We start from the raw sequence: 21,261 nt of genomic DNA, 5'->3' as shown, positions 1-21,261 counted from the left end.
TGATGAAGAGAGGATTTCACCAGGTTCCCCATATATACAAATGACACCTGCTGAAATTCCCCTTTTCTATGCAACTGTTAAAGTTACAAGAGCCCTGTCCTCCTTTTCATATGGTCAGTCCAATACCCAGAAGGGAGCACAGGGCTTATGGGTGGCCATCTGGGGACTGGAGCCACCCCCTTCCTCCTGGTGGAAGGCAACCAATGGCAGGTTGCCTTCCACCACGCACCGCCCAGCCACGTGAGGCTTTGTGGCTATCTTGCACATCCTTGCCTTGCTCCGGAGAAAAAGGTCAGGGTAATCCCCAACTTTTTTTCTCTGCAGCTGTGATGGAAAGGTGTGTGTGTATGTGTGTGTGTGATTGCAGTGGTATCATATAATCGACGCCACGCCACTGCACACCCACTCTGGAGCTTTACAAGCATTTAGACAATTCCCTGCTTGCTCTTAGTCCAAATTCAGTAACAGGATTGGTTCAGGCACCTGATGAGACTAGCTTGTGCCAGGTACGACCTCTGCCTTGAAGAACTTCCAGCTGCACTTCCTGTCGGCGCCCCAGTCACTGGAGTAGCTGCAATCTGTAAGCACCCTTGTAATATCAAGGCCTCATCAGCCAAAGAGAACGGCAGATGAATCAATCTTCTTTATTTGGGTTTTCAAGCCAGTCTCATCATTGCAGCCATTAAGAGAACTTTGAAATAATTACCTGTAGTGTAATAAATGTTTGTGTACATTCAGTCTTTCCATTTATCAACAAGCTACTAAACCAAGTGCTTAATTTTACACGATAGCCTAAAGGTGAGAACTTGGCATTATGCTAATATCCTTTAGCGCAAGAAACAGAAGGTTCTCCAACTGTGTTGATCGAGAGAAAGTGTCTGGCAACTGTTCTTTTTCTCTGTCTTTATTTCTTAGTTGTTTTCTTTTTTAAAAAAAATACAAATGCTATATCAGCTACACTATTTAAAACTGACAAACAAGAAACGAACCAATATTTCTGAGCTTTTTTTAAATTTTAGCCACAACAGGGTGGGGGTGGGGTGCAAAAAAATAAAAGCTAACCAGTGTATTCAGTAGTAAACCTCAAATGGGAAAAAAGCCTATCTTAGAAAACTGCCAGATTTCCCAATTTAAAATAACCAAATTTCAGATGTTTAAAAAGGCCTTAATATTTCGTAAAACTAAATTTCTGAGTCAAAACTCAAACTTTCGTGCTGAGTTAGATGTAAACCATAATTTGTTATCAAGACTTTGGGCCAGTTTGTGCAACACTACGGCCCATTGTGGGTTAAATTATCCTTGACGAGTAGTGGCACATGCCAGCTGCCATTATGAATATGCAAGCCCTGGCTGACTGGGAGTTGTCATGTTGTGTAAACTTGGCCAGCAGGGGTTATTTAAGGGTGAAATAGCCCTCTCATAACCCTACCAGAGACCATGGGTTATGCAAGGGTTGTTTTACCCTCAAATAACCCCAGCTGGCCAGGTTCACATGATACAACAATCCCTGCTGAGGGGTTACATATCCGTAATGGTGACTTTTGTGCACCACAGCTCCTTGAAAATAGTTAAACCCTGGTGGGCTGTCTTGTCATGTGAACTATCCCTATATGTCTCACAGATTTTAATCTGAGGCACGGATAGGATTGACTTTCATACTCTGTCATTTGTTCCATCTTTATTATAAAGTCCATCTCGCTTTTATATGGACAGACAAGAATGCTGATTCTATGTAACAAACGTACTCAGGGGGTGATAATATAACAGGTTTAAATAATTGAAGGAGCAGTTCTACTAGATTTCATGATATAATTTGGGTTTTATTTTCTTTAATACTATTTGCATTACTTGTGAGATCATGATGCAATATTGAAAACCAGGGAAGCTGAATACTGATAAGTGGTTTGCCAAAATAAGAGGCAAGGTTGGTCAGTGAGGTCTGCACCTGCTAGATGAGGTCAGTTGGGTGCCAAAGATGAAGATGGGGTCTTTTTAAGTGGTACTCCCCAACCTCTGGGATGTCCTTCCAAAATAGGTAAGGAAAGCACTAGCCATTTATTATTTAGAATGCTAGTTAGGCCTGTTGGTTCACTGAGACATTTTTATAGCTTTTACTATTGTTGTAAAGTCTTAAAGCTGTTATACTGATTTTGATTTACATAACACTTGGTTTATATAACATTTATTAAAAGTTTTAAAAAGTTACAGATAACTTAATTATTCATTACTTTTGATACGGCTTGCTTTTATAAATTATCATTTTTAGTGTTTGCAATAATGGATAATGTTTAAAGCATTAAGTGGGCCTATAAATACTTCAGGGTGCAATCCTATTCATGCTTTCCCCTTGGTACAGTCAGTCTTAGCTCCAAGAAAACACACACTGGACTGCATTGCACAATAAGTAAAATTCAGATAATTAAAGGGGTTTCAACATAAATATTTAAAACAACACTGTCAGATCCTAATTTGTCTTTGAAGGAGCTCTCCCCTTTTTATACCAAACTGCACATGCATTGGGCAGATGTATAAAAGCAGGGTATTTCTTCAGTATTGCTGAATAGATGGAATTGACAGGCTATTATAAAGTCACATATCTGCCATCCCACCCAGTAACCTTTACTTCCATGATATCCTTGCCTTGACCAATAAATCACGTCACTTATCTTCTTGATTGCATAGGTTGCTCATATTGGTTCCCTCATTGCTCTGAATTAATCCCAATAAACAGGTGATGAGCAACTGTTTGTAATGTATTCCCCTTTCTCTGGGAAGTCAATAGTAAAATATGAGGGTGGTGTGCAGCGTCTTTATTGCCTCTTGGCTTGTCCTTTGACAAACACACCGGGCTACATTCCGTAGCTGAGCAGAGCGCTCTGTGTAACTCAGTGGAAGTTCAAGTGAAAGGAGTGTAAAAAGGCACACCAGACTGAAATATTGCAGTCCTGCATAATTCACTTATGGGGTCAAACCGAGAGAATTATTGCTTTCAGTAGGTCCTGCCCTGAGACACCTTTAAATATATCTTCATTATAATAGACATATTTGCAGTGTAAACATTCACAGAATTCATTTAACAACCTCTACTGTAAAACAAAGTATCCCAGGTACCCACTCTAGGCGTGTTTCACAACATATTGTATTCCTACTCTCCCCCAAAGGCTATGAAATTATTGTTGCTGACCACTGTCTTGTGTTAGAATCCCTTAAATAATAAACTAACTGTGTGTGTGTCTCTGTGTGTGTTTGAATCATCCCTTTTACTTTGCTCCAAGAAATATATTTCTTGAAGACTAACAGATATATCTATATTTCTCCTTTGGAAACTTAATTTGCAGATAACTGTGGTTTCTTTCTCTGATAGGATTTTTTTTTACATTAAATGGGGAATCTATGTGCCTGTTTAACATCATTAAGGGAATATTATATTGACTACAAAGGCTTAGTGAAGTAACCGGCTTCCATGTGGTTATATCAATCTATTTTCTGTAGCACTGTACACTAGTTTTTTCCCTAGAGTACTCCATGTAATGCTGAGAAAGTGTCAGAAATAATGACTGTCTACCTATATCTGCAATAAAATGTAGAGCATGGATATTATAGTTGTAAGTATCAAAGATTTATTTCATGACTGCAGGTAATGATGAATCTTTTAGCACAACTAATGTCTGGAGGAAACCTCTCTTCTTCTCCGAGCTGTCACAGGGAGACTATTTATAGGGCCCTTAGTGCAGTGGGGTTTTAGCATAAAGAGGCAATGCGTCTAAGGTGCCACTGGATTGGAAATGTTAGCAAGGGCTTCCTCTCATTGAAGATCTCTTCGTAGATGGCATTAGATTCCCTCTTTGTGTGTTTACGTCCCCCCAAAGACAGGGGACAGATGTTTAACATCAGACCATTAATCCCTGCGCCCAGGTTCCTGTGACAGCACAAACCCAACAGAATGAGCCCTTTGCCTTAGCTCAGTGTAAATGTCGCAGTTTACTGCTGATTTACAGAACAGGGTCAGGCCATTAGAAACTTGGCAATCTTCTGTACAGCTGGAAAACAATATGCACGATAAGCTAAAATTCAATACCTTCTTTCACTAATTAAATGGGTTCCCACCAGGACCAAAAGAGGGGAGGGAGAAGGAAAGACTCAACAACACAAATTACAAACACACAGGCCTCTTTTCTGCATTCCTGTGCATTTTTCCAGCATATGCGGATCAGACTCTATTTGGGTCCTTTTCTATAGAGCAGACCCAAAGATTTAACCCTAAGATGCTTGCAGCAAATGAGACTGCATTTGAGTGAGAATGGTCACTGTTCATTTTGTTCTAATACTGCATTCCAGGCTGGCTCATTATGCTTTTGTCTTGTCAAAGCAGACAGGTAAGAGTATAAATAACCACTACTCTGATATTTTCAATGCCCTCTTTTGTTTTTGTGCTTTTTTAAAAAAAGTAATGCGGTTTCTACAGCTGCTGGATCTCAAAATAAAATCTTTCCAGTTCCTTAGAAGGACCTTTCCCCCTCCAAAATGCCAACTTTTCCTTTCTGATTTGAACTCCCATCTCCTTTCCACTGAAGGTGGACATTTTGGATGTTCCCCAAGCCTTGTTGATATATGAGATTGTGCTTGGAGTGTCTTCATTAGACAACTATTTATTGTTTCAAAGCCAGCATAATTAACTTTTATTGTAGATGTATGTTATGATACCATGAATAACAGCTAATATTTAATTAAGTATGTCGGAATACCTAAAATAGCAGCCAGCCTGTAAAAAGAATGTAAAATAGCAACACTGTGAAAGAAGGATTTGCTTTCACTCTCAGAAATAACTGGGATAGAAACATGAACTGAATAAGTAACTGGGATGTTGGACACAAGGAATTGACGTCTTTTTGCATGTTGGAGCAAAATACTGAACTACCCAGGGATTGAATATTTTGTCTGAGAACTGAAGATGGACCCTTGAGCCTTCCTAACAACTGAATTATGAATAATATTTTGCTCAAACATGGTTAGCTTCCAAACTTATTCATCGAGAAGCAGCAGCAGAATGAAGCTGAACAGCTGGAGGTTTTAAGTAAAAATACAAAATAGCTACAGGCATTAACTCAGATCCAAACTGCATGAATAATAACCAAAATAATAATAACAATAATAGCAATAAAAATCTGGTAAGTATAAATCTCATCAGCCAATGTAAAAGAACATTCTAAATCTATTAATATTTCCAAAGACATTATCTCCCTGCCGCCGCACTGCTTTGTGACTTGTCATCTCAGCTATATTATTTGCCTTAAAGCATCATCTAAGTGGTTTTCTTCCCCTGCGAGAGCATCTTCCGCAACCTTCGCAGGATACAGCCCACTGCTCCCCTGCAGGAGAACTGGATGATCATTAACAACCAAAGACACTTCAGGCACAAGCCAAGGCTCTGGTGTCTCCAAACCTTCCTGTCTCCCATCAAAATTCATCTCCTGTCACCGTTCTAGGAGCAGGAAGGCTTCTCATTACAGCATCATTCCCCTCTTGCAAGAAGCCCTGATTGCTGCACTGGTGCCTTTGGAAGGCAAAGATGTAATTTAGCAAAATAATGTACCATGCTGATTAATTTAATGTAGCCCATGACTAATTATGGTAATTCATTACATCTACAATTAGGCTAAGTAATTTATTGCACTGCAGTCTCATAAAGCAGAGGATTTATATCGAGTTTTGAATGTCACCCAAAGGACATTTCTGTACCTTGTCTTTACTGAAGCGGAATAAGGCTGCCAGCTGAGATGAGCCAAAAAAAATTAAACTCCCTGTACACCCTTCCTCTGCCACATTTGATGTTTGTATTGCAGGCAACACGCAGGTATGAGAAGGCGTTTCCTGACTAGATCCTCTTCCTGAAATTGCACCTTTGCGATTACTTCACATTGAAGTCCCTTTCATCATCATCATCATCATCATCATCATCATCATCATAGCCACACACCAATTTTATTTTGTTTAAAGTCTAGACGCCTGTCACGTGGAACATCAAGCGCACTGGACTGTTCCTGTGTCCTGTTTGTAGCAATGATTTCTGCAAAGTGGAAAGTTTAGCTCTGGATCTACTTATTTTGCGGTGTGTGTGTGTGTGTGTGTGTGTGTGTATGCAAGCACTTGGTTGAAAGGAGGGAGGGAAGAAAAAAGAACACATCTCCCTATGCTCCAGAAAGAAAAAAAAGACGCACACATAGCATTATTGTGAAATACAGCCTCGCTGGTACCCTGCAGCAGGGTTCGCTCCAGTACTGGTGTACTTCAGAGACCAATTTGTTTAGCTGATCACTGTCTCTTTGACGTGGCTGCAAATGTTACCTTTCTTTTTCAATCAAAAACACAGCAGGGTGTGCCATCTGTTTGGCACAGCCTCTAGCTCTCTTCCCCAATGCCTTTTTGTGCTGATCATTTTACATGGCAATTTGTTCTAATGCCACCTCCCCCCTTCTCTTTTGGCTTTGGTAAAATCTAACTTTTCATATATGCACTATCCTGCTTTTTGTGTTTAGTCATCTTAAAGGCTCAATAGACAGGTATCAGCAAAATATTGCAGGAAAGATCTTTGTCCATAATCAGCTGCCTGCCTGCCTGTCGTCATGTGGATGATTTAAAATTGACATGTTTATCAAGGCTATTTTTACGTCTTTTTTTTACTGCTGTGTTCCAGGACATTTTCTTTTTTTATGCTTTAACCTAAGTGCCACTGCTAATTAAAAGATTAATTGTCGAGATTGCTTCCACTACCACTTTTTTTTTTTTTTTTGGTTAAGCAAGTTAACATAAAAGCCACTGCATAAAGTTGTTGTCATTAGATCAGCGGCATCTAGATCGGAAAAGGGCTTAAATATTCCTTTTCCACCTCTATCTCAGCTGCAGCTCAAGAAAGTGATAGTTTCAATACCAGAACAGATGATAAGCACCCCAAGTTGAAGCCACAGGGACCTTAGCAGGGTTTGGGGATGCTTTTGGCATGCAAATGAATTATTCCTCATTTTTCTGCTGTGTGCTTTCATAAGCCAGCCCTCATTAGAATTCAGTATCGTTCCGCTTTTCTAATGTTAATTTTCCAGTTATGCAGGAAATACAGTGGGAGGGGTGCTTCCACTACAATTGCAATATCATAATTCTGAAAATATTCTTTTCCTTTTTCTTTTTTTTTTTTTTTGCTTTGCGCAAATTATTAAGGAAAAAGGAAAGTACTACATTTTCAGAGTTCTTTCTTGAAGTCTAAAAGCCACACAAATTCTTTTCCATTCTGTAATAATGGATGAATAGCGAACTTGTGCCTAGCTTAGAGTTGCAGTGACCACAAGTACAGCATTTAATTCTTATTTTTAAAGTGCCGCAGCTAAAGATCAGATGACGTGAACCCTTTGCACTCGTTTTGCTCTGAAAGGAACAGTGGGGTATTATGCAAATAAACAAGAGCAGTGTGGAGTTTTTCATTATCCAGGAATAATTCAGAAAGCACATTAGGTACAACTGCTCCTTTGTTTGGATTGTGGAGGGAGGAAGCCTAATGAAAACAAAGCTATCAGGACAAGAAATAGTGGTTCGAATGACTACTTGTGCCTTTTTATCAAGCCGGAAAAAAGTTCACTAATGTTGGTATCAAGAGCCGTAATATGTATTTATTGGCAATTTTTGTTAGAATAATTAGGTATTTACACAGTCAGGGGGCATTGTGGCCAAATCACTGTTTCCGAATGCTGATTTGCAGAGATGTGCTTGTTGGGCAAAGTTCAGTTCATTCACACTGAGGCTGGACTAAAGAAACTACAAGATCTGTACTTCAGTTTACTTGCATAAGGATCCTCTCCTAAGATGAGTAAACTGGGGAAGAAATAGCACAACATTTTGTAGATCTCAATTTTAAAAATCTTGATTACTCTGTTTTAATTATTTAACTAATTTATATCCCTTGCTTCCTATTGTTTTAGTCTTGGAACACAATTGTTTTTGAAGGATTATTTAGTGGTTAAAGAAAGGAACCTTCCACATTTGTACATTCAAAAGTTATGAATCTTCCTTATAGGGATATCTGTTGTCGCCTCAGAAACATTTGAAAGGTGGCTGCAAAAATTATCACTTAAGCCACATTGAAAAGTTCTTTGAAATGGATTAAACAGCAATTGATGACTACAAATTTGAATCCTTTATTTTAAAGAAAATCATCCAGAGGGTGCAGTTTACATATCTTAAATTAAGTTCCCAAAGATAACATATCTTGTTTATCTACAGGACTCCAGGTTAAAGAAAGAAAAACTGCTTCCCATGCTTAAAGAAAATGATCTTTCGGTAAAACTAACTATAGAAAAATATTCCATTATACCATGTGGTGAATACTGAGGCAAAACACTACATTTAGTGCAATCGTAATCTTTAAAATTTAAAAACCCTTTAAAAATTAAGATGCCAAAATAGGCTATAATGCTCCTCCTGTCAAAGTATACTTCCAGTGCAATTAAGTAATCAATATAGGGATATTTATTGCAGTAAGCCCACGCATGAAGAGAAGCATGGAGAAGACCCCCACTTGGCTATTTGTTGCTCTTCAGAACATTCTTTATTTTCCTCTCAAAAAGAATGTATTAATTCACAGATTAACAGCACTTTAACAGCACTCTGTGCTGTTCTACCCAGTCTGTCCTCACCCTGCCTCTGAAACTGTATGGCGTTATTTAAAATAATCCTGATTGTAGTTTGGTTTAAATTTCCAGCTGATTGGTGGGAGATTCAGGACAGATAAAAGAAAGACTTCTTCATGCAGCGCATAGTTAAATTATATAACTCACTACCACATGTGGTGATGGCCACCAATCTGGACAGCTTTAAAGGAGAGAGCTTCGGCTATTGGGCAGTATAACAATGCAATAAATAAATAAATAAATTTAAAGGGGGGTTAGATAAATCCTTGGAGTAGAAGACTATCAATGGCTACTAGTCCTGATGGCTATGTGCTTCTTCCAGTAGCAGAGGCAGTAAGCCCATGAACAAAGTTGCTGGGGAACATGGATGGGAGGGTGCTGTTGCACTCATGTCCTGCTTGTTAATAGCTGGTTGGCCACAGAGTTCTGGACTAGATTGGTCTGATCCAGCATGGCTCTTCTTATGTTCTTACATTCATTTGTCCTGCACAATGTGGCACAAGAAGTTGAAATAATATAGATAACAGTTCTCAAATCAATCAGGTCTATGTATTACTTGGCTTTATAACTGCTGGCAATTTTGACAGGCGAGTCAGTAATTACGTTTCCCCAACATATGCCTTCGATATAAGAAAGTAGCTGCATCACTGGTGATGCAATGGTGACCATTGGTGAAAGATAGATAGAGTTCTTTAAAGTATTATCAAGATTGATCAAAACATAAAATATACTTAGCAGCAGGACTGAAACTGTGTGGTCCTGGTTAATCCAGAATTGTGGGAATTGAAAACTTGAAAACTACCAGCTTCAGTATGACTAATTTTTTTTTCAATTAAAATGGGAAGAAGATCCTGAGAGTTACAGCATGATCCTATACATATCTACTCAAAAGTAAGCCCCATTGACTTCAATGGCACTTTCAGCTAGGTACATGGGTAAAAGATTGCAGCCTTAAGGAAAATTTGGGCAGCTCTCCAATATAAAGATGATACATAAAGTGTAAATATATGAGAGGAAACTGCTTGCCATTTCAAACTACCACTTTCCTCTGGACAAAAAAATGCATTTGTGAAGTAGTCTTCATGGCAATGTCAAGAAACCATGCTCTGGCATCTGCAGCAAACAGCCAAAGAAAAAACTGTTGAGGCCAAAGATGAGGAAGCTTTGAAGACTGTGTTGCTAATTTTTTCATTGGTCAGGGGGCTACACACAAGAATGTGCATGCACACATATATACAGGCACTTGTCTCTTGTATGTGTAGACCCATGCCCGTTCTTGCTGACAGCTTTAGTTTGGCTAGACTATCCAGATATGCTCAAAGAAGAAAGTTGCTTTTGTATATTACAGGAATGATCCACTTTTGTTTCTCCTCAGTACTCTCATTCCTTATCAGAAGACTTCTTGAGCATGGCTCTGCTGGTCTTCCTTATAGCGCAACTTCATGACAGTGGCGGAAAGCTTCACTGTGTCACTCCTATGCTGAGAGTGGTAGAACACATGATTTGCAAGCAGAAGGGCCCAGGTTCAATCCCGGGCTTATCATAGAATCATAGAATAGTAGAGTTGGAAGGGACCTATAAGGCCATCGAGTCCAACCCCCCTGTTCAATGCAGGAATCCACCCTAAAGCATACTTGACAGATGGTTGTCCAGGTGCCTCTTGAATGCCTCTAGTGTGGGAGAGACCACAACCTCCCTAGGTAACTGGTTCCATTGTCGTACTGCTCTAACAGTCAGGAAGTTTTTCCTGATATCCAGCTGGAATCTGACTTCCTTTAACTTCAGCCCATTATTCTGTGAGGCTGGGAAAGACCCCAGCTGAAACCCTGGGGAGCTGCTGCCCATCAGTGTGGCTCAAAAGTGGGCAACTTGTGACCTTCCACTTATTTTAGCCTTAATTACTATCATCCTTCACCATTATCTATGCTGGCTAAGCCTGATGGGAGTTGTATGCCAAAACGCAGGTTGTCCACCCTTGGTGAAGACTATACTGAGCTGGCTGGACCAATGTTCTGTCTTGGTTTAAGGCAGCTTCCTAGATACCTCAGCAGATTTCACAGCAGATTGCCTCAATTGCACAATTGTCCCTGTTACCTTTGTGCAAAGGGGAGGGGGCAACTCTAGCAGAAGCACCAAGAATTGTGGAGTACCAGAATTGGCTGTTCATCAACTTATTTAAACACTTTAAATAAGCCCCATGAGAAGCTAAAATATGGATGTAATGGCTGATATACTCTAAATTCCTGGAATTTAAGTCTGAAGGTGATGGACTGGAAGGGGATGAACTATATCAGTACGGACAATGTCGAGATGATGGTGGTGGGAAGCCCATTAGAGGATTGGCGTTTTGCATGTCCTCAAGGTGTTACTCTCTCTCTCTTTTTAATTTATTGTGAATATTGGCAAAATATAACTGAAAATAAATTGTTAAAATGGGGGGGGGAAACATTAAGTATATAGGATTATCATCAATTTCCATGTGCACCATTCATTAAAAGAAAGAAAAGGAGTTAATCAAAGATTTCAAGAAAAGCAGACCAGATGTGTATTCGTCCACTTGCAACTTATTTATTTATATTTATTATTTATTTATTACACTTATATACCGCTCCCATAGCCAGGGCTCTCTGGGCGGTTTACAGAACTTGTGTCTATATAACACCCATTCAAAAGTTGATAATGTTATTAAGTCCTCGATCCATTGCATTATGGGAAGTGTGGATTTGTCCTTCCAATGTGATAGCATTCGGCAGCACATATACTAAAATTGGAACGATGCAAGTATTACACTCTTAGCCTTCACATTCGCAGTCTTGGGGTGCTCATGGATCCTTCTCTACTCCTAGATTCTCAAGAGGCATCATTGGCCAAGAGAGTCACAATGTACATCTGCACTGGCCCCTATTGTGTACCTTCTCAGCTTAAGCTCCCATTGGTAAATTTATCTTAGATATTTCTTCAATAACATGTTTCTTCCATTTCTCTGGCGATGTGGTTGGGAGCAAATATAAAGATTAGAGGGCTATGTAAATGAAGGTCATCCCACCCAAGGTCTGGGTGATATCCCAAGTATTGCTTGGCTCTGGGATAGTCTGGGAAGGTCCCTCTGCAGATCTCCTGGGGCATACTTAGGCTATATGTACTATTCAGATGCAATGCTTTTGCCTAAGAGAATGAGCCTGAATGACAGGAAATAGTTTGGGAGTAGTTACTTCTCTTTCTGGATTCATTCAAGTGTAATTAGGGGCTTGGGAGGTCTGTATAAAACTTTACTTCCAAAAGAAATAATTGATTTTGTACATATACTGTATAAAATACCATGGGGCTGAGAGGCAATGATCCCTCACTTATGGATTGCATGTCAATGCAGAAAGAGGTTAGATGTGTATAATGATATCATGCAGATGTGGGATGCCCCCTTCATTCCGATAGAGCACATCTGTGTGCATAACACATGTTATGAACACGCTTCCTTCATTGGAATGAACAAAGAAGATGCTGCGTATGGCTGAACTCTAGGCATGCAATGGAGTTCTTGTGTTCATCAATACACACTTAACAAAACTCACACAGTCTACACCTTTAAACAGAATTTATCTGACACAGATCACTTCACTTTACTGATCTGCTCTTAAACCAGCTTTCTTCAACTTGGTGCCTCCAGATTCATTGAACTACAGCTCACATGGCCATTGGACCTCCAGGAAATGATCTTCAACAATTGGTATCTGAAGGTGATCTTCAACAATTTGTATCTTAAGCAGCTTCATTAAATAGAAGATGGTCCCAGTATTACTCTAATTTCCATCATGCAAATCTGGAAAGGTTTACTTGCTCGGTGCACAAGCAGGAAACCACACAAGGGAAAGAGATTAGAATTCAGCCAAAACTCTCCAAATCCTAAATGACAGAACTGGGAATTAAAATGTGCAGTATACCCAACATTTCCATCTGGATAGGAAGTATCCGATATGAAGAAGAGCTTCTTCATGCAGCTGGAGACCAGGACAAGCAAAGTTATTCACATCCTCTCTTTCACAAAGTACTCCATACCCTTTAAATACCAGAAACAAATGATTTCTTACATATAACTAGGACTGTTGTATGTATTCATTCTAATTCTGCAGTTTTGTGAAGTCTTTGTCATATCTCTAGAAAGTTAAAATACTGTTTTCAGTGAAGGCCATTCTGTGGAATTCATGGGTGACCAGTCCTTTAACATGCAAATTCTACTCAAAGCACTAAAACTCGGGACAAGATTTGGAGTGTTTTCCGCATGCTTATCTGGAAGTTAGCTGAAATGAAATAAAGCGCTTTGACCTAGAGTTACGTGTACTTAAACTCACTCCTGGATCTTTTGTATATGTTGGCTCCACATTCTTTTCAATAGGGAAACCGTTCCAGTGGTGATTTAAGTCTTAGATTTTAATTGTTGAAACAATTATGTAGGTTTCATTTGAATTTTTACTGTAAGCCACTTTGAACAGATTGTTGTAAAAACAGGATATAAATTACTAAATGAATATTATAGGAGCAGAACTACCCAACCTAATTGTCTGTAACTGATATAGACTATGCATTTGTATTTAATTAAAGTGGATACATTTTTAAAGAATTACCATAACAATATACTGGTGCACTTAAGGCTAGGGATGAATGCTGTTTTTTGCTGATAATCCTATAGGTTTTCATTTCTGCCTACTTTCCGCACCCTGTTCAAGCTTCTTTCAAGAGACGTATCACATCTTTTGAATCCATGAATATGAATCATAATGCCAACCATTGCACTGTTTGTGATTGTGCCAGGAAAAACTTATGGGAAACTTTTATAAGCCTTCATAATTTATTTTGGTCAAGTGCTGGGCTTTTCTGGTTCGGTATTCTCAGTGAACATAATGATATGCCTGGGCAGAAGCACTTTCATAATCGAGTACAAATTCAGGAACAATACAGTTACGGGTTTTTTTTAATACCAGAGTATTAAGGCTCCTCACCCTGGCACTTTCCAGATGTGTTGTATGAAGCCCATAATTAGCAGCCAGCATGATTGGCTGGACTGGCTAGGAATGATGGGAATCATAGTCCAACACATCTGGAGAGCATAGGGAAGGCTGAAACTACTGCCTGTTAACACTTTATAGAACGATGGAGGGGGGGGTTCCTTGAAATTGGTTTTATCAGTGCTCCCCCTGATGTTAATGGCTTTTTCAAATGGGACTTCCAGACTGCTTCCAGATGATATCAGATACCATATTCCAAACTTCCAAATAACATTGGATACAAAGGAGGCCAGAATGAAGCAGGAAATCAACACGGCAGCCGAAAATACAGGCTTTCTGCTTTGTTGCAGCTAAACAGGGAACTTCCCTTTATGAGACTACAGAAAGGGCTTCCAAGACACCGGCAATCATATTAAATGTACACATCACAGCTTAACAACTTGAGCCTCATGTCTTGTTTGCTTAGCAAAATATTGGAAAGGGCCTTACTTTCAGCATTGCGGGACTTTTTTCTATTTTTTGAAAGAATGGGCCAGCTTGTCTGTCTTGATTTAGAACTGGAACCTTTGGAAAGAGACCATCTGCTCCAGGAGGAAAATGGTCCACACTGGTAGAAGAGTTCCCCGGATTTTATCCTGGACCCTTTTGAACTAAATTTTCTTTGACTGAAGTAACTCTGAGCCAGAATCCATCTAAGGAACAGCAGTTTCTCTCAGGTCTGCTAAAAATAAAAATAAAAAATGGATCTGTGGTAGGATGTTAAAGTTGTTGTTGACCTTCTGTTATGCCTCATAGGTTGGCCGTATTTTTATTTATCAGCACAAGCAGACAATAACCTGTCTTTCTGTAAGATAGTTTTAAATGATTCCATTCAAGTGAAGATGAGAAACATCTATTAGCTAGTCAAGAACAGCAAGAAGGATTAACTTCATTACCTCAAGGGATTTTATCCACTTATCTCCAAGCACCTATATTTCAGCCATTTTTTTTACTTGTTATATAAAAGATTAGATCCAAAGGTACCCTTCTGTTCATAGAAGGGTCCTGAATCCACTAGAGGATTCCATGATGAGAAGTAGGAGTAGAGATATTTTTTTTACTGATTCCCTTTCCCCTGCAGCCTCCTGCACCACCTCCCAGGCTGCTTCCAAGGATCCCCCAACCCTCCAGAGCAAATTTAAGGGGGCTTCAAGACCTAGGAACAACTCATGCTGTGTGGTGGAACAAGTCCATTCATGGAACAGTGGATCCAACCCATAGTTTGTACATTTACTTTGTTTTATTTCTATTTTAACCTGTTTGCCCTTAATTTACTCTTCTTGAGGGAAGAAAACACTTTTTAATATAAAATGTGCACTCTTTCTTTAAAAAAAATCCACTTAAACTGTTGTAGCTTCATTAGAGTCCCTGAAATTATAATCATATGTTCTAATTGAGTCACCTCCAGTTAGCCTCCCGGCCCAAAAGCACATTTGGAAAAGCACTTGTGTTATTTGAAGTTAATAGAATTTAAGGAACTGATTAAAGCTCAGTAAAACTTTTGATCACGTCCCTTTATATACTAGAAAAACTGAATATCTTCAGGAGGTGCTCAAACTGTTCTTTGTATTAACGTATCCTATAATACATAACAGTACAAGAAGTGTAATCTTGTGATGATTTTCCTCCATCTTAATCTTCTACCAGAGCTGCCCATTTATTCTTATTCTGCTTAGGAAAAGAGGCGAAAGAAAAATGAAGAGCTCCACAGTCAGACAAGGGCTCTCTGCAAAACCAGTAAGAAGATGCTTGTGTTGAGGAGTCTGATGGACATAAAAGTCTGGGTGTGAAGAAAGCTGGGGGTCAACTGAGCAGTTGTCATTGTAATTGGCCAAAATGACCCCAAGTGACACTATGTTGCTGCACAGCATTACGGTCAATTACAGTGGTGGCTGTCCAACTGTTCCCATGTTCAGGCAGAAATAAATAAGAGCAACCATGACAACCATGGGGAGTGGGGATCACTGGAGGCCCCAAGCCATGGGCCACATCAAACCAGAGCCAGATCATGTGTGAGGAGGGCCTGTGCTTTGAGAACAAGGAGCCAGGGCTTATTAAAGGTTGCTTTTGACATAGTCTATTTGTGAAGTAGTCAAAGCGGCATGTGGTCAAATCACCATCCTGTTTTCTGTCCTAGTTGACATTTTTGCAGGTCAGCCTCTACAGATAAAAGAGAGACAGGAACACCACCTCACAGAAGTCACAAAATCATAGAATAGTAGAGTTGGAAGGGGCCTAAACGGCCATCGAGTCCAACCCCTGCTCAATGCAGGAATCCACCTCAAAGCATACCTGAAAAATGGTTGTCCAGCTGCCTTTTGAATGCCTCTAGTGTAGGAGAGCTTTACATGCAATTTCGTTACCTCAAAAATAATAGTTTGGATTGCCTCCAAGATGCAAAACATTATGAAGGAGAGAGCAAGTAGGTGTGAATATGTAAGTATTCTTGCATATACACAGATATGTAGGAGAGGAAGTCATATAGTGAGACAGAATAAGGAGATAGGGTACTAAGCCCAGACATTCCAGAGAGCCCCAAGGACATAGCTCAGTGTGTTAGAGCGCCTGCTTTGCATGCAAAAGGTCCCAGGTTCAATCCCTGGCTTCTCCAGTTACGGAGAGGAAAGAATCCTGCCTGAAACCCTGAAAAGCTGCTGCCAGTCAGTGTTGACAATACTGGGCTAGATGGACCAATGGTCTGATTCAGTGTCCTCATCTACACCAAACAGGATATTCCACTATGAAAGTGGTATATAAAAGGCAGGAGCCACACTACCGCTGTATTGAAGTGCACTGACAATTGTTTGGGCCCATTGACACATTCCATATACCACTTTCATAGTGTTATATCCTGCTCGGTGTAGATGTGTCATGGGCCCCAACAGTAGTTACTGCACTTCAGTACCACTATAAAGCAGTAGTGTAGATCCTGCAGTGCACTTCAATACCACTATAAAGCAGTAGTGTGGCTCCTGCCTTTTATATACCGCATTCATAGTGGAATATCCTGCTTGGTGTAGATGAGCCCAGTGTAAGGCAGTTTTCTATGTTCCTAAGGTAAAAAAATATTTAAGTTTGGCTTGTTAAATGATGGACATACAACATCCTCTGTTTGAAACATTTTATACCTTTCTATAGTATTGAATTCACTGGAATTTGACTCATATTCTGGATATTGTCCCCCATATATTAATTGTGATGAAAGAGGAGAGTTCTAACAAGTTACACGGGGTCATTTTTCCAAACTGCATAGGATCTTGTTTTGTTTCTGGCTCCTTGAAAGCCTGATCCTATGCATGTTGACTCAGAGCTAAGTCTCACTGTGTTCAATGGGACTTGCACCTCCCAAGTATGCATGCATGGGATTATGGCCTATCAGCATAGTTCCAGTGGGCATTACTCCCAAGTAAGTGTGTGTACGATTTCAGTCTAGCTTTTCTGGGTCCCCAGCTACCCCTTCAAACATAACCTTTTAGCCTGCCTTTCCCTCAATAGTCCGTCACTACAAACACTCCCCATTTATTGGATTATAAACACAATCCTCTAATATCAGAAGAACTTTTTACAGGGATACTGGGTGAAGGCTGAAGGACAACTGAACAGGGGTACAAGAATATTTGCACTTCCACAATTCCTATTTCCTGAGATTGACAGTAAAAGTCGTGTCTACCCATATTTTGTTGCATTGTACAAAAGAGCAGTGAAATTAATCCCCATGGCAATTAATTTTTACCTTTCAAACATGGTGCCTACTCTCATTCTTGGCCACAGGAAGTGCAAGCACAAAGAAGAATTTAGATGATAGCAGTTTACAAACATGAAGCAACACAACCAAGTGAATTACTGTAGGCAGATGTATATGAAATCATCGTACAAGGTAGCATGGTTACATCATGGTACCACTGCAATAGGAGGCATTTGTATTACCCTTACTTCTCTGAATAAATTCAGATGACAGCACCATTTCATTTCTTCATTCAGTTTGGAGACCAGATGGCATTAGAATCATTTACTTCACCTTGTTGTGTTTAATTACTACAATCAACACACTATTTTCCAAATTAATCATAACAAAGTAATTTCATTAGTAACACAGCAGGCTGTTGAATTATTAGCATCATAACAGTTTGCAAACAATTAAACTTTATTTGAACCTTAAAAATTTGCAGCGTGGAACATTATTGTAAGATCTAATGGCACTATAGTACAAATCCAGTACAGAGCAAATAATCAAGCAAAATGCTGCATAAAATATGACTTACAAAATAGCTCTCTTAGTATTCAGAGGAACGTGAAGGAAATATAAGTAAACAATGAGAACAAAGCAATTAGCATATATTGCAACATTCTTTTCTTTTTGAGCCACATTAATAAGGGAATTTTCCCATCCCCCCAAAAAGGTTATATTTGTCAAGATTTCAAAACAAACATTTCAACTCTTTTACTTTGCTGGTTTATTCCAAGGCATGTCTGGTTAAAAGATAGGATAGAATACCTTAGCAATAGCTTCATTTTGAGAGAGAGAGAGAGAGAGAGAGAGAGAGAGAGAGAGAGAATTTCCTAACATATCACTTCGGACTATGTGAGGAAAAGGTTATGGAAACTAGAAAACTGCTGCTGTCTATATCATGCTATCAATAGGAAAAATGGTTTGAAGGGTCTGTCATTCATCAGTTGGCTAAGGACTCCCTCTCCTGGATTTACATGAAAAGGGGAAGGGAGTCCCTCCAAATATTTTAAGTTGCAAAAAATTCATCTGAGCATGACAAACTCTGGTGGGGGGATGGGTTTCCCAGTAGTTCAACCTGCTGTGAAAGTCTACTGCCATCTACTGGCAAACCTTGATCATGCAATAATGTATCTCTCTTCAGATTTCCATATTTAAAGCAATGTAAAGCAATGTTAGGTAGTTGTGATGTAATTCATGGTTTGTTAATGAGCGTTGCTTCTCAGGGATTTAGGTCAGAGCTATGAGCTCCTTTAATCCTTGTAAAGACATCCTTTGTCCACAGATGTCCTTTCTTTAAATTAATTTACTAAAACTGAGATTTTTTAAAATTTCTTTTTTATTGTTTCAAGTTGCAAATGAAATAAAACTATTCCCCAACTGTAGTTGGGGGGATTGACCCATTATATATAATTGCCTATATATAATTGCCTAGTATGTCCGGGAGAAGGCTAACAGCTTGCTGATTTTTTATGAGTTGGACCCAGGCTTAGTTCAGTGAGACTTGTGACTAACTCAGACTGCAATCCTATACATACTTACAGGAAGTAAGTCTTGATGAGCTCAATGGAGACCTACATCTGAGTAGACATATACAGGATTGCACTGTTAATCTGGGTCCAATCACCTATGTGTGAAAGGATTCCCCTCAAACCCTCATGGTGGGGATATACTCAAATACGTCTCCTTGCTTGCAGACTGAAGTGGCACAGTCGAGGAATAATTTTACCAAGTGACAAGCTCTTTGCTTCCAGGTACACATCAAGGCATAATGCCTTATTTACCATGAGGCAAACTGTTTGCTTGATTGGCCCTCAATTTACTAGACGTTGCATAGCAAAAGTGAGCTGCTTCAGACAGCAAAAAAGTAGTGTCATCTTAAAACCCATGCACAAAACAACAGTCTTACTGTTTCAGTATACAGATGTTTTTGTGAGGCCCTGTTAATGTGAGAGGTGTCCTAATTAATCCTGGTCTTCAGCATCAGCTTTCATTACAATACCAGAGTGTAATCATACCACACAAACTTTCAGTCTAAAGATCACCCAGGTGATTAAGCTAGGACGGAAGCTGTGCAGTAATCCAAAAACAACAGTGACAACATCGCATTAAGTAATAGAACCAGAAAGGGGAAAGCATGGCAGAATTCACCAACAAAAGAAATGGGTGGATATTCACAATACTTTGGAGAGAACCATTTCATGCCCCTTCCAAAAGCAAAACGTTGGGCCCAATAATATGTTGGAACTGGCCCTATAAAGTGCAACATAAAGCTTCTCCAATTATATTAAAAACAGACACTGCGTTATATTTCACATAAAGTATGAACTACCACCACAGTGTCATGGACCTGTAATTTTTAAAAAATAATTTGAATCTATTTAACCATAAAGGCTGTAGAATAAAATAAAATGCTCCATTAGAAAAAAAAGTATAGGCCAGAGAAACATTCATAGGAAAGATCCATTGCTGCTTATCACATATATGAAGTAGAAACATAACATCCTGAGAATATCTTCCGTGTCATCATGTTGAAATGAATTCAATACAGTCCAGCACTTCTTAGACATGTCCTGTTCTTTTCAACTCGACTTGTTATGATACATTTTCTTAGCAAAACAGTAATAAATGCCTGGATTCCACATTTTCTCAATGCCAAAATGATGTGGGTGGTGCCCAAAGCTACTCATAGGAAACATCAAATATCAAAATATAGCATCATATTCAAAATATATGTATAAAATATTAGGGTTTGTGCTCTTACTAAAACCTAGGCACCCGTGAGCTTGCATTTTTGCATTGGCATCCCTAGCTCTATGCCAGTCATCTCCTAATTTGTAGAATACACCTAAGTAGAAAGGAAAATAAATAAATAAATAAATCAAGTCCACAGTTATAAGCAAGAAAACACATCATACCACTTAAGCAAAGGCAACCCTTGCATACTCTATACAATAGTGTCAATATTCTCTATGAAATGCACAAACCAATAAAGCAAACAAGTCGAGGCTTATTTCTGAGATCAATGACCATGACATTGAATTCCAAACTTTAAAACAAAACAAAACAGGAGACTCAGACAGAATGCTGCCCTTATTCTAGATCACTTATCGGCAGTGATGAAGTCATAAAGGAAGAGGTCAGGAAGCCCTTGATGAAATTCACAAGCTTGATCCCCCTCCCCCCCCCCCACTTCCTTGAATTTTAGGTAAACTGTAGCTAGCCTTAGGTAAACCTTCTAAAAACAGTACCTAAGGAGTGCAGGGGAGAGGGGGAATGCAAAAGGCCTTTATGCTCACATTTAAAATTAGGTAAATGGCTACATCTCTAGAGCTTGGTTTAATGTTTAATTTTTTTAACAATGTAAACAGTTTCCTGTTCTCTGCATTTAGAAGTATAAACACTTTAAATCTGTTACTTGGTTCTGTAAGTAATTCTTATAATTATGATGTAACTCTATCCTTAAAACATTTTAAATAAAACCTTTATGTAAAGAGAAAAAACAGAGCAAAAGTTAAGGAGGCTACGCCCCCTCCAATATCTGATCATAATGAAACCTCCTTAATCCTTTGTGCTGCATGGCTACTAATAGCCACTGAGGGCAGCATGATGGCCCTATGGCAATGCTGTTTACCAGGATTTGTTGACATAACCAGAAATATTAATGCTGGCTTGGGAACTTGATTGCTTCAGATTGTGGTGGACTTCCTTACACGGCTTCATCTGTTTAGTTTTATTTTCATGGTCATCGGATAAAACCCCAAGGCTGAATTAAATTAAAACTGCAGAATTTTAAAACTGCAGAATCAGGGCCTGTTTT

At 39.2% G+C, this 21,261-nt stretch overlaps 1 protein-coding gene across 1 annotated transcript in view; it reads right to left on the bottom strand.

The window, feature by feature from the left end:
• Positions 1-17,840: 17,840 nt before the first annotated feature.
• Positions 17,841-21,261, bottom strand: part of SKAP2 (src kinase associated phosphoprotein 2) — a 128,835-nt gene continuing 125,414 nt past the window's right edge. Inside the window, exon 13 of the mRNA XM_063128905.1 lies at positions 17,841-20,289. The gene's annotated coding sequence lies outside the window, so the exon portion shown is untranslated. The remainder of the gene's footprint in view (positions 20,290-21,261) is intronic.

Source organism: Elgaria multicarinata, chromosome 1 (assembly GCF_023053635.1).
Source record: "Elgaria multicarinata webbii isolate HBS135686 ecotype San Diego chromosome 1, rElgMul1.1.pri, whole genome shotgun sequence".
In the NCBI taxonomy this organism is placed as follows: Eukaryota; Metazoa; Chordata; class Lepidosauria; order Squamata; family Anguidae; genus Elgaria; species Elgaria multicarinata.
This window is presented reverse-complemented; position numbering and strand designations above follow the sequence as displayed.